The sequence below is a fragment of the Mustela lutreola genome, chromosome 2 (assembly GCF_030435805.1).
Source record: "Mustela lutreola isolate mMusLut2 chromosome 2, mMusLut2.pri, whole genome shotgun sequence".
In the NCBI taxonomy this organism is placed as follows: Eukaryota; Metazoa; Chordata; class Mammalia; order Carnivora; family Mustelidae; genus Mustela; species Mustela lutreola.
Window position 1 is genome coordinate 223,676,891 of NC_081291.1, and position 13,677 is coordinate 223,690,567.

Here is a 13,677-nt window from a genome sequence, read left to right on the forward strand (position 1 = left end):
ACCACTCGTGAAGAAAGTTCCAGGTACCGGAGAGTACGACGTGACAAAGTGAGAGAAAGACATGCCCGCGGGGGCAGGGGACGCCTCGCTGTGAAGGTGACACTGGAGGGGCTCCTTTTTTTTTTAACTGAGATAGAGCTGACTTATCCCATGTTAGTTTCGGGTGCGACACAGGGAGCCGGTACCGTTTATATTCTGAAATGGGCGCGGTACGTCGTCTGGTTAGTTAACGTCCACCAACACACACTCACAAATCAGTTTTTCTTCCAATAAGAACTTTTAAGATCTACTTTCTTAGCAACTTTCAAACGCATCACATGGCATTATCAACTGCAGGCTCCGTGCTGTGCGTGACATCCCCAGGCCTCGCTCCTCTTATCACCAGTACCTTCCGACCACTTCCACGCTTCCTGCCCACGGCCCATCCCCCGCGGCTACCACGAGGCCATCCTGAGTCCAGGAGCGGCCGCTCTGATTAAGATTCCCTGCGCGAGACAGACCACCTGACACTCGTCTCTGTCTCACTCTGCTTAGTGTGACGCTCTCGAGGTCCCTCCAAGTTGTCGCAAACGGCAAGATTTCATACTTTGTTGTGGCTGAGTAACACCCCCTGGTACAAGCATTATCCATAACAGCCCCCAAAAATGAAAACACCCAAATATCTATCTATAGAAGATGAGATTAAGAGACTGTGGCAGGGTCACACAAGGCAACAAAAGCGACAATAAATGATGCTACACACAACATAAAATTGTGCGAGGAAGCCAGGTGTCTACCTATCGGCACAATACTCCTCACGCTACATACATACGCACGACCCAGAAAACACAACACAAACTACATGTATCGCTAGATTACACTGACTACGTTCATTAAAAACCCGGCAAGCTGAGCGCCAACGTTTAGGAACCCAGGCTTCGGTGGAAAAACAAAGCAAGCTGGTGATTCTCCTGCGAAGACAGAGCTGCTCTGGGGCGTGGCAGTCCCATACTGTGGGGTCCTGGGGAGCTCAGACTTCTTGCTTACCCGGGGCGGCGATGCTCGGGGAGCTCACTGAGGGGAACATGTCTTTCCTGCACCTGTCCTCACACCAGCGGATTCCAAATTAACTTTTTTAAAAAGACTTATTTATTCGAGAAAAGATAAAGAGCACGAGCAAATGGGAGGGGGTGGGCAGAGGGAGAGGGACAAGCGGACCCCTCGCTGAGTAGGGAGGCTGACACGCACCCACAGGGACTCGATCCCAGAACCCTGATATCATGACCTGAGCCGAAGGCAGACACTTAACTGACTGAAACACCCCGGTGCCCTTCAAATTAATAAAGGATTTTAAGAGTTGTTACCACGACAGTCTAGATGGGGAAGGAGCTGGCTTGAGTCAGAGTAGTAAGTGAGAACTGGGGTACCAGCGGGGGGGTCTGTTCTGCAGGCAGAGAGGAAGAACAAGGCTGTTCCCGGGTTCCTGGCCAAACAACTAAGCGAACGGTGGCACTATTCCTGTGACGGAACAGGAAGGGACAGGCTTGAAGGGAAAGCAGGAATTTTCATGTAAACACATTAAAATGGAGACCAGGAAACAGACAAGTAAAGGGCTTCTGGGCGGCTCAGCTGGTTAGTCATCTGACTTGGTTTTGGCCCAGGTCATGATCTCAGGGTCAAGGGATCGAGCCCACGTCCAGCTCTGCATTTAGCCAGGAGTCTGCTTGGGATTCTATCTCCTTCTCCCTCTGCCCCTTTCCGCCACTCACTCTCACTCTCTAAAATACGTAAAATAAACCTTAAAAAAATAAAAAGGCAATAGAACAGGCAGGTGGCTGGAGGGACAAGTGAGAGGCTCCAGGGAGAGACGACACTAGCCGTAGAAATCTACGTGCACACGGAAGGGACAGAGCCGCCGGGCAGTCCCCCAGGGAACACCTGGAAACTCAGGTGCCACCGGCAGGTCTCCACAATGACTAGGGAGTACCACCGCCACGGAGGGAGAAGGGACCAGGAACGCTCCACATTCTGCCAGGAACGAGTCCTCCACAAGGAATACGAGCTGCCGAGCCAGCCGGATCCACTGAGAGCCACAGAAGTCACAGCCGGCCGCGGGAAGGGAAGGGCCAGAGCGGGCGCCCAGAGGAAGCCGGGGAAGCAGGGCAGCAGACGCCTCGGAGCGGGCACCAGGTGCGGATGAGGAGGAGGGGTACCAGGAAGGCTGAGCCCCTCGGGTGGGGCAAGACAGACTGTCTCAGCCCCTCGTCGCGTCTCTGCGTGACAGCCGACCAGGAGAGCGGCCCCAGGGGATCCCAGAACCCAGCTCCCCAGGCTCCGCACACCCAGTCATCTGAAATCCAGTCTAGTTTTCACGTCTAAAGTCAAATCACCGTATTACAAGAAAAACCCAACAGATTAAAGCAGGTGAGTTACAAACCGCTGTGCCTGAGAGAGCACAACAGTAGAGACGGCACTGGTTCCCCGGGAGCCCTGAAGGGGTGCTTCCCCGCAAAGGAGCTGGCTGTGCTCTTCACCTGCGGCCCGCTGGAAGCGCTCACCCTCCCCGGAGGGAGGCCGACGGGTGCTCTCTGGGTGGCTGCAAGCACCCAGCACCCGGCGCGGCCCACCCGCATCCTGACTCGACAGCGGCACCTACTGGTCAGAGGGGAACTGCGCGGCCCAAGCTGCCCCGAGGGGAAGGGGTCCTGACTCTCCTTTCTCAGCTTTGTTCCAAACACACACCCACACACACCCGCAGAGCTTTCACGTTTACTGGCAAAAGCAAATTCAAAAAGAAAAACTCTTAACAGTATCAGAGAAGTCTGCACAAACCATAGCACTGAACCCTTGAGAATGCTAATTTGTTCAAAACATTTTAATAGTGGCTTAAAAAAGTCACCACACAAAATGCAATAGAAACTCAACTCCAACCCAGCGATCCCAGTCTTGGAGCCTCCCCTAGCAACAGATACACTGGTAAAAACAGGAAAAGAGGTAGGCATTAGGCTATTCATTTCAGAATTATTTGTAATAGCAAAACACTGGAAATTTGACCCAAATATCTATCAACAGGGGACCAGTCAGTCAAATCATGATTCTTCTACCAACGGAGTATTTCGCTGCTGGAAGAAAAGATGCACGCTCTCTGTACAGGTGTACAACGAAATGAAAAAAAAAAAAAAACACAGAAAGTGGAGAAAAGCTTGTACCGAGGGTCTGTAAAGAGGTGATTAAATAAAAATGAGGCTGTTAAGGGCCTGAGTCCACCAGGCCTGGTGTTCTCGGACGACCAGCACCCAGCCCCAGGAGGATGGCACCCACACACACCCCCAGGAGAGAGGCTCCGGAAGAGCCAGGCCTGCCCCCAGCTGGACGTCAGACCCAAAGACAATATTTCTGTTGTTGGAGGCCCTACTCCCAGGTATTTTGTCTCTGCAGCTCTAGAACACGAACACGGTCCTCGAGCAGGCGCGCGGCCATCTGTAAGTAATCTGCAGGGGAACCCTGACCCTTAACTCACGGCGCGCCTAAGCCTTTCCCTGACACTGACCACAGATGACCAGGAGAAACTACACCGTACTGAGAAAGACACGTGATTTGTCATAGGAGAAAATCGTAGCAATCTCCCAGTAGGCTGGGGTTTCTTAAACACGGAGAGCATGAAATATTTTGGAAATAAACAGACTGGACTTCAGTGAAATCAAGAAATCCTCTGCTCTTCAAAAGGCTGCGCTATGGAAACTCAAAGGCACACCACACGGGCTGCTGCTCCGGCGGTGCCCTCCGGTCACACAAAACCAAGGAGTTCTAAGGCTCTGCTAGACAACAGCATGCATAGGGTTAACACTGTAATGTACACTTAAAAACTGGTAAGAAGAGGAAATTATGGGGTTTTTTTTTAACCACAATTTTAAAAAGGGGCAAGCCTCAGTTTAAGGGAAAATATTTACAAAACATCCAACGAAAGACTGTAGATACATTATATAAAGAACTGTTACAACTTACCAAGAAAACAATATACTTGAAAATCAGCAGAAGACTCAAGACCCAGGATGGCATGAAACACACAGAACAATGCTCAGTGTCATTGATTAGGAAAGCACCTATCGGGGCGCCTGGGTGGTTCCGTCGGATGAGCATCTGCCTTTGGCTCACGTCATGATCCTGAGGTCTTGGGATCAAGTCCTGCGTTGGGCTCAGCGCTCAGCAGGGAACCTGCTTGAGATTCGCTCCCCCTCTGCCCTTCCCCCAATTCACATGCACGTACACTCTCTCTCTAAAATAAAATAAAGTCTGGGGGCGCCTGGGTGGCTCAGTGGGTTGAGCCTCTGCCATAGGCTTGGATCGTGATCTCAGGGTCCTGGGATCGAGCCCCGCATCGGGCTCTCTGCTCAGAGGGGAGCCTGCTCCCCTGCCCCGCCTGCCTCTCTGCCTCACAGAGACTTGTGATCTCTCTCTGTCAAATAAATAAAAATCTATAAAAAAAATAATAAAAGTCTTAAAAACAAAATAAAACCCTAAAGGCTGGCTGGGCCATAAGCACACATCAAGCAAGTGAGGAGGAAACCACGCTGAAGCAGCGGGGAGAGGCTGGGACAGAATCCCAGCCCTCCTCGCGGTATCTCACAACCAGGAGCAAACGCAAAATCCAGAGCTTCTCCCTGAGCAGCAAAAGGTTCCAACCTCACAGCAGCGCCCCAACTTCTAAGACGTACACTTGAATAGACAAGCCCCCAAACACCTAACTTTGAAATCCCAGGGGACTCGCATCCCGAGACCGCAAGACAGGAGTAATTCGGGAAGGCTCCCTGGAGCGGCTTGCACACGGGGACCCAGGCGCCCCGGGGCCCAGCTCAGAGGGAGCCCGTGGCTTGTGCCTAGACCGAAGAGAAGCAGGCTCACCTGCGTCTGTCGGGGCGCCGGCCTGAGGGCAGGCACGTGATCTGACACACACACACGTCAAGAGCCTGCTGGGTCACTCTCCACTGGGAACGGGGACTTGGGGGCCACCCTTGCCCCCACCCTTTGCTGGGCTCTGGGGCACCAGCATCTCCCTGAAGGGAGCTTCTATGCGTACCTAGTGCCCTGATTTCTGGGGCTGTCATCCACCGAACAGCTCTCGATCACCTGGCTCTGCAGGCCAGGGACACTTGGGCACCCGCTCCCAGGAAACTGTAATAATCAGTATCACACAGAAAGGAGCTCACACTTATCTGGTGTCCCAAATTCTATGCCTGCTTCTGGGGACTTCTCTACATCACCTGACTCCGGCAGCCAGTGGGACTTACGCTGTGGGTTCTGGAGGACCCTAACCAGTGAAGGAAGGGTTCTTAAACAGGCAGTACCCCTGGGAAAGCAAGAAGCCACAGATTCAGGAGCCGGTCTCTCTGTGCAGGGGGCCCTGCACTGGATGTGGAGCGGGGTCTCTCTGTGGATTCTCTCCCCTTCTGCCCCCTCAACTCCCTCTCTCCCTCTCTAATAACAAACAAACAAAAAAAGAAGTTGCAGAGAGAGGAATACAAAAGCTGACTGAAACACAGCCTAGATGAAGCAGAAGAAAGGGTCAGCTCAGTCAAGGAGTGGAGCTCAGGTGATCAGAGCAGCAAGAAGAAAAAAGAAAAAAATGTGAAGATAGCTTAGGGGCTTATAGGACAATATCGAACAGACTCATATTTGGATCACGGGAAAAGAGAGAGAGAGAAAAGTTCAGAAATCTCCTTGAAGAAGTAACAGCTGGGGGAAAAAAAAAGTAATGGCTGAAAACTTCCCTAATCTGGAGAAGGAAACAGACATCCAGATCCAAGAAGCCCAGAGAGTTTCAAATAAGAGGAACCCAATGGGACCCACACCAAGACATATTATGGTTACACGTCAAAAACTAACGACCAGGAGCGAATCTTAAAAGCAGCAGATGAGGGAGGGGAGGTCGTGGCAGGAGGATAAATCAGCAGCAGGAGAAAAACAGCTTATTATGTACAAGGAAACCCCTTAAGTCTTTCAGCGGATTTTTCAGCAGAAACTCTGCAGGCCAGAGAGAGTGGCACGACGTACTCAGTGCTGAAAGGAAAACCTCTAACCAAGATAACTCTACCCGGCAAAGTGATCATTCAGAAGTGAAGACGTAAAGTGTTTTCCGGAGAAACAAAATCTCAAAGAGTTCATCACCACTAACACGGCCTTCAAGGAATGTTCTTCTTTAAGCTGAAAAGAGGGGGTGTCACAAGAGCACGTGTGAAAGAATAAATCTCACTGGAAAGTTGAATATAGTAAAAGTAGTGGGTTAAGCACTTAAAAAGCTAGGATGAAGGTTAAAAGACATAGGAAGTAAAAAATAACTATGATTATGATAATTAAAGAACACAGATAAAAGAATGTACAGTGGGACATCAAAATATCAAATGTGGGGGTGAGGGAGAGTAAAAATGTTGAGCTTTAGGAACTTAAGTTATTATCAACTTAAAACAGACTGTTACAAGCATAAGTTGTTATAGGTAAGCCTCATGGTAGCTAGCCACAAAGCAAAAACCTGGGGCAGACCTACAAAAGATAAAGAAATACAAGCATACCACCTGAGAAAGTCATCAAACCACGAAGAAGAAAGCAAGAAGAAGAAAGGAACAGTGAGGAGCTACAGGAAATGTGAGAAGGGACGCCTGGGTGGCTCAGTGGGTTAAGTGTCTGTCTTTGGCTCAGGTCATAATCCCAGGGTCCTGGGATCGAGCCCTCCATCGGGCTCCCCACTCCGTGGGGAGTCTGCTTCTCCCTCTGCCTGCTGCTTCCCTGCTTGTGCTTGCTCTCTGTCAAATAAATAAAATTTAAAAAAAAAAAAAAAAACTTTCAGAAAACAATTAACAAAAATGGCAACAATCACATGCTAAGTAATTACTTAAAATGTAAGTGGACTAAACTCTCCAATCAAAAGACAGGGAGTGGCTAAATGGGTAATAAAAATCAAGAGCCAGGGCACCTGGGTGGCTCAGTCCTTAAGCATCTGCCTTTGTCTCAGGTCTATGATCCCAGGGTCCTGGGATCGAGCCCCGCATGGGGCTCCCTGCTCCGCGGCGAGCCTGCTTCTCCCTCTCCCACTCCCCTTGCTTGTGTTCCCTCTCTCACTGTGTCTCTCTCTGTCACACAAATAAATAAAATCTTTTAAAAAAAAAATTCAAGACCCATCCCTATACTGCTTACAAGAGATGCACTTGAGATGTCAGGACACACACACTACAAGTAAAGGGATAAAAAAGATGTTCCATGCAAATGGAAACCAAAAGAAATCTGGAGCAGCTATACTTCTACCAGACAAAACAGACTTTAAAACAGAGACTGTATTAAGAGATAAAGAAAGGAATTACATAACGATAAAGGAGTCAATCCACAAGAAGATGTAATATCTGTAAATATTTAAGCGCCCAACACAGGAGCCCCTGAATATATAAAGCAAATTTTAAGAGACCTAAAGAGAGACACAGACAGTAATACACTAGTAGCAGGGGATTTTAATACCCCACTTACATACAGAAAATCAGTAAGAAAACACTGGCCTTAAGTAACACGTTAGACCAGATGGGCTCAACAGATATTTGCAGAGCATTCCATTCAAAAGCAGCAGAAGACACGTTGTTCTTAAGTGCAAGGGGAACATTCTCCAGGACAATTTACATGTTAGGCCAGAGAATAAGTCTTAACAAATTTAAGAGGAGTAAAATCATACGAAGCATCTTTTCTGATCACAATTATGTGAAACTAGAGATTAGTTACATGAAGAACACTGGAATATTCACAACATGCTACTGAAAAACCAATGAGTCAATAAAGAAATCAAAAGAAAAATTTTAAAAAATACCTGGAGACAAAATTAAAACAAAGAAAATGTGATATACTAAAATTAATGAGATGCAGCAAAAGCAGTTCTAAAAGAGAAGATCACAGTGAAAATTCCTATGTCAAGAAACAGGAAAAATCTCAAATAAAGCACCTACTTTACACCTCAAGAAACCAGAAAAACCAGTGAAGCCCAGAGTTAGCAGAAGGAAGGAAGGAACAAACATTAGAATGGAAATAAATGAAATAGACTAAGAAGACAACAGAAATGATGAAACTAAGAGCTGGTTCTTCAAAAGATAAAATCGACACACCTCTAGCTAGACTCACCTCATTAAATGGAGAGAAGACTCAAACCACAAAAGTAGAAATGAAAGAGATGTTACAGCTGACACCACAGAAATACAAGGGATCACAAGAGACTACCACGGACGACTGCCGGCCAACAAACTGCACCTAGAAGAAATGGATGAATTCTTGGGGAACACACAACCTCCTAAGAGTGAAGCATGATGAAAGAGAAAATCTGAACACATGGATGACTGGTCAGGAGACTGAATCAGTAATTAGAAACCTCCCAACATACCCAAGTCCAGGACCAGATGGTTTCACTGGTGAATTCTACCCAACATTCAAAGAATTAATTAATACCAGCTCTTCTCTCAAACTCTTCCAAAACAAAGACAAAACAAACAAACGAACAAAAAACAGATGCGGAGGGAACATTTTACAAAGCCAGTTTCACTGTAATACCAAAACCAGACAAGAATGTCACAAGGAAACTACAGGCCAATATCCCTGGTGAACACAGATGCAAAAATCCCCAAGAAAATATTAGCAAACCCAATTCAACACATAGTAAGAGGATCATAGAGCATAATCAAATGACATTTATTCCAGGAATGCAAGAATGGTTCAACATCTGCAAATGAGTCAACGGGACAGACCATATTAACAAAATGAAGGATAAGAATTATACGATTATCTCATCTGGTGCAGAAAAGCATCTGATAAACTTCAACATCCGTGTATAACTCTCAGCAAAGCAGGTGGAGATGGAACACAACTCAACATAACAAAAGCCATATATGAAATCCCACAGCCAACACCAGACTCAATGGTGAAAAGCTGGAAGGTTATCCTCTAAGATCAGGAACAAGATAAGGATACCTCTTACCACTCTTATCCAACAGAGTAGTCAAGAAAAAGAAATAAAACACATCCGAATTGGAAAGGAAGAATTAAAACTGTTACTATCTACAGCATACATGACATTATACATAAAATAAAACACATCCGAATTGGATGTGTTAGAATAACACATGTTAGAATAAACAAATTCAGTAAAGTTGCAGGACACAAACAAAATCAATACACAAAAATCTGTTGTGTTTCTATACATTAATAGTGAATTATCAAAAAAAGGAATTAAGAATCCCATTTATAACTGCATAAAAATGAATAAAATACCTAGGAATAAACTTAACCAAGGAGGTGAGAGACCTGTATGTTTAAAACTACAACACACTGTGGCACTTGGGTGGCTCCGTTGGTTACGCATCTGCCTTTAGCTCGGGTCACGATCCTGGGGTCCTGGGGTTGAGTCCCGCATCGGGCTCCCTGCTCCATGGGGAGCCCGCTTCTCCCTTTCCCTGCGACTCTGCCTGCCATTCCCCCCTGCTTGTGCGCTCTCTCTGACAAATAAATAAAAATAAAATCTTAAAAAAAAAAAACCCTACAAGACATTAATGAAAGACAGAAATGGAAAGACAGCCTATGCTCATGGATTGGAAGAATGAAATTATTAAAATATCCATACTACACAAAGCAACATACAGATTCAGTGCAATCTCTATCAAAATTACAACGGCACTTCTCAAAAAATAGAGCATGCCTAAAAATTGTATGGAACCACCAAAGACCCAGAGTAGCCAAAGCAAACTTGAGAAAGAACAAAGCTGGAAGCATGACGCTCTTTGATTCCAAACTATATCACAAAGCTACAGTAGTTAAAACACCGAGAACTGGCATAAAAGCCGATACTTAGATTAGTGGAACAAAATAACCCAGAAATAAATCCACACATATATGGTCTATTAACTTAGAACAAAGGAGCCAAGAATACACAATGAGGAAAACACAGGTGAGTACACTTTTCAGACAAAATGCTGTTACACAGAGTGTAAACACAACTTTTACATGTACCAGGAAACCAAAGAATCCACGTGGCCAGCTTGCCTGTAATATTCACTTTCTTGTGGTTTGAAACTCAACCCACAAGATCGCCAGGGTAAGCCTGTATGCAATGGAATATTTGGAGGGGGAAGAACTGTTGCAATTTTCAGGAACAGGGACAGAGCTGGAGGACATCAAGCGAAGTGAAGTAAGACAGAACACCCAGCATCTCCCACACGTAGAGGCGACAGTGTGTATAAGAAACAAGGTCAGAGATACAAAGTGCAGACGGGTAGCTGCCAGAGGTGGAGGAGCTGGGGGGGGGGGGGCGGAAATGAGTGAATTGTTCTGGTTTGGGGTTCTTTTTTTTTTTTTTTTTTAAATAAATTGAATTTAAAACAATTTAAAAAACAAGCACAGAAAGTGGTAGAATACATTAAGATGTCTTAAAAATTAAGAAAAATGTAAAACTACAATGACAGACCACACGACACACCAAACAGAATGACTAAACATTTAAAACCCCATCACACCAAGCGTGGACAAGGCAGTGGAACCACCAGAACTCTTTGATACACTGACGGCAGAAATGTAAAACTGTACAACCACTCGGGAAAACAGTTTGGCTGTTTCTTTAAAACTCAAACATTAACCTCACAGGTGAGCCATGCATTTGCCCGAGAGATGAACATGTCTGTCCACGGAAAGACTCCAGCGCTGCTGGAGGATTATTTATATTGACCAAGAAGCAGAAACCGCCCAAAGGTCCACCGAATGCAGGAACATGCTCTGGTCCGTGCAGACGGTGGACGGTCACCCTGCAGCGGAAAGGCCACAACTCGCAGGACGGACGGCTACAGAGTCGCACTGGATGAAAAAATCCCGAGGAGAGAAAAGACAAGACAATCTACAGTGACTCAGAGCAGATGGGTCGGTCGTTACCCGGAGTCCAGGGCCCAGGAAGGCACAGAAGAGCTGGATCCAGAAGCAGAAGGACACTTGTGGGGCAGTGGGCACGCCCCTCATCCTGACTGTGGCCAGGGCTTCAGTGGTGTGTGCATCCCCAAAAGTCATCGCACTGTAAACCGAGTATATTAACGTGTTGTGTGTAAGTTAAACCTTAACGAAACAGCTTTAAAAAGAAAAAGAAAGACGGCTGGGGAGAAAGACGCCACAAAGGCTGAACGAAGACGAAGAGCAAACTTACAACATGCGCGACCAACCATGGACCGGGGTACGCAAAGGCGTAGAGAACATGCGAAAGACACGTACAAATCAGTAAGAGAACGACAGACCACTCTGGGAATTTGGTAAAAGACAAAACGGGCATTTCACAAAGGAAAACACATAAGCCACCTACAAACGTGACAGGACGCTCAACTTCCATCACAGCACACAAATTAAAACCACAAGGGACCATGTCCTTAGACACGGCCGTGCCCGATGTAGACCGTGCCCCACACCAAGGTGTCAGGGAACGTTCCAGGCAATGCGCACAGGGACAAGCACACAGAGAACCAGGCTGGCATGAACCAGGAACGTGGATCACGTGGATTACGAGCTCCATGGCTGTCTTACACCCCGGATACAGACTTTGCACAAAGGCACCAGCCATGGCCACACCAGCATCATATACACATACACACGCGTGTACACATACACACATACACACACACACATATACACATATAAATGAAAACTGGAAACAACCCAAGTGCCCACCCATGAAGGACGGGATGAATTCTGGCTTCTTCATGAACTCGACCACCACCCAGCAGTGGAAAGGAGCCACAGCTATGGGCTAGGACAGGCCTAACTCTCAGAGTCAGTGCTGAGAACACACACTGCACGATTCCATCTCAATTATTAAGACAACAGCAGGCAAAAACGAACAGTACGCTGCCTGTAAGCCCGTTAAGCAGTAGAACTCCGAAGAGAAGGAAAGGAGCCCGTTACTGGACTTCAGCGGCAGTAACCTGCGGGGGGGGGCGGGGGGCGGCACAGATTTCCAGCTGCCGCTAACGCTGCTTCTTGGGGGGGTGTCCTGCGTACAGATGTCATGTACCGTTTCATTTTCCATCTGAACAGACCCATTTACCTCTACACGTACAGTACGCTTCACAACACAGAGGGTTTTTGAAAACTTCAAAAGGGATACATACTGCCAGGGAGAAAGGACAGTGACCAGAGGGACGGACAGGAGTCTGGGGGTTCGGGGAAGACTTCTGCAGGGGAGCAGGGTATCCAGGGGAAGGAAGTGCTGATGCCCAGGATGTGGCCGGCGGGGTGAGGGCACAAGGGTCAGCAGAAGTCAGAGAGGCAGGGCTCACCGCCAGGCCTTTGGTTCTCACAGCAACAGAAGGCGCTGGGCAGAGGGACATGAGCTGACAAGCTGGAAGGGGCTCTCCCCCCGCTGCGCGGAGAACAAAGCAGGACAAGGGCAGAAGAGAAGACCCTTCAGGACTGTCCTGGCTGTAACCCAGGCCACAGCTGAGCGGCTGGGCCCAGCGTGGGACCCCAGATAAAGTCTGAAGGTGGGACAACAGGTTCCACGGGAACAGAAAACAGAAGGAGTCATCAAGGGCGAATCTAAGGTTTTGGGCCCGAAACCATGGAAGGGGGCTGCCGGCCCGACACAGGGGACTGCGGGGAGCGCTGGTGCGGGCAGGGCAGGCGCTCAGCTCTCCACGTTCAAGTTTGCGGTTCTTATTCAGTACGGCCTAGGTGGAGCACAGCCCCAGAATCTGTGACTGCGACCTTGTTTGATGGTGATCCTGCTGGGGGGGGGGGGGGGGCACTGGACGAAGGTGGGGTCCTAAGCCGATGCCTGGCAGCTCCCTAAAAGGGAAGACAGGCGGAGATGGGAGTTACACTGCCACAGCAAGGAGCAGCAAGGGCTTCTGGCCACCAGCAGCTGCCGGAGGCTGAGAGCCCCCCTTCCAACGCCTACAGAGTGTGGCCCTGCCGACACCTTGGTCTGGGCCTTCGGGCCTCCAGAAGAGCCGCAGAACGAATTCCTGCTTCGTGAAGACACTCGGCCAGCGCTACGTTGTTAAGGAGACCCCGAAACCCAATGCCTGAGTCTATTTCTCACGCTCGTCGGGAAGGCTGGATGTGTGACAATACAACATAAAAAAGATCCACACGGGATCTGGGGCACCTGGTGGCTCAGTCAGCTGAGTGTCTACCCCCGATCTCAGCTCGAGTCTTCGTCAGGCTGGGTGTGGAGCTTACTTTAAAAATAAAAATAAAATAAATTTTAAAAATACAAAAGAAAAAAACCTGGGTTCTTTTTCTGACTCTCCCTTTTCTGGTTCTAAGAACCGAGGCAAAACATTCTGCCTCTGATTCAATTTCCTGCAAGATGGGAAACACCGGGGGCCGAACAGAACCCCACGCCAGGTTCCCGAGCCCGTAGATTTCTGCAGCTCTGGGACTATTCCCAAGTACGAAAACGTCCGCCTGAGCCCTCTCCCTATCACCTGCTGAAACCTCACGTCACAGAGAGGCTGTTCCACAAAATCCACCCGCACGACGGACGCGCCACCCTCAAGTGGCGAGACAAACGGGACGCTAATCCGCGAAAGATGAGGCTGACTGGGATTTTATGATGTTTCTAGATCCAGCAACAGCACAACTCCCCTCGGTGACATACTGTACCCGCTGTCCTCCGATGTCAGCACAAACTCGTGACTTAGAACA

The 13,677-nt window shown here is 48.1% G+C and overlaps 1 protein-coding gene across 2 annotated transcripts in view; it reads right to left on the reverse strand.

Moving 5' to 3' along the window:
• UBE2G2 (ubiquitin conjugating enzyme E2 G2) overlaps positions 1–13,677 on the reverse strand; it is a 32,727-nt gene that overhangs the window by 16,343 nt on the left and 2,707 nt on the right. Inside the window, exon 2 of one of the 2 annotated variants that reach the window (XM_059164927.1) lies at positions 1,344–1,497. The exons of the other annotated variant lie outside the window; for it this stretch is intronic. The gene's annotated coding sequence lies outside the window, so the exon portion shown is untranslated. The remainder of the gene's footprint in view (positions 1–1,343; positions 1,498–13,677) is intronic. 2 annotated transcript variants of the gene reach the window in all.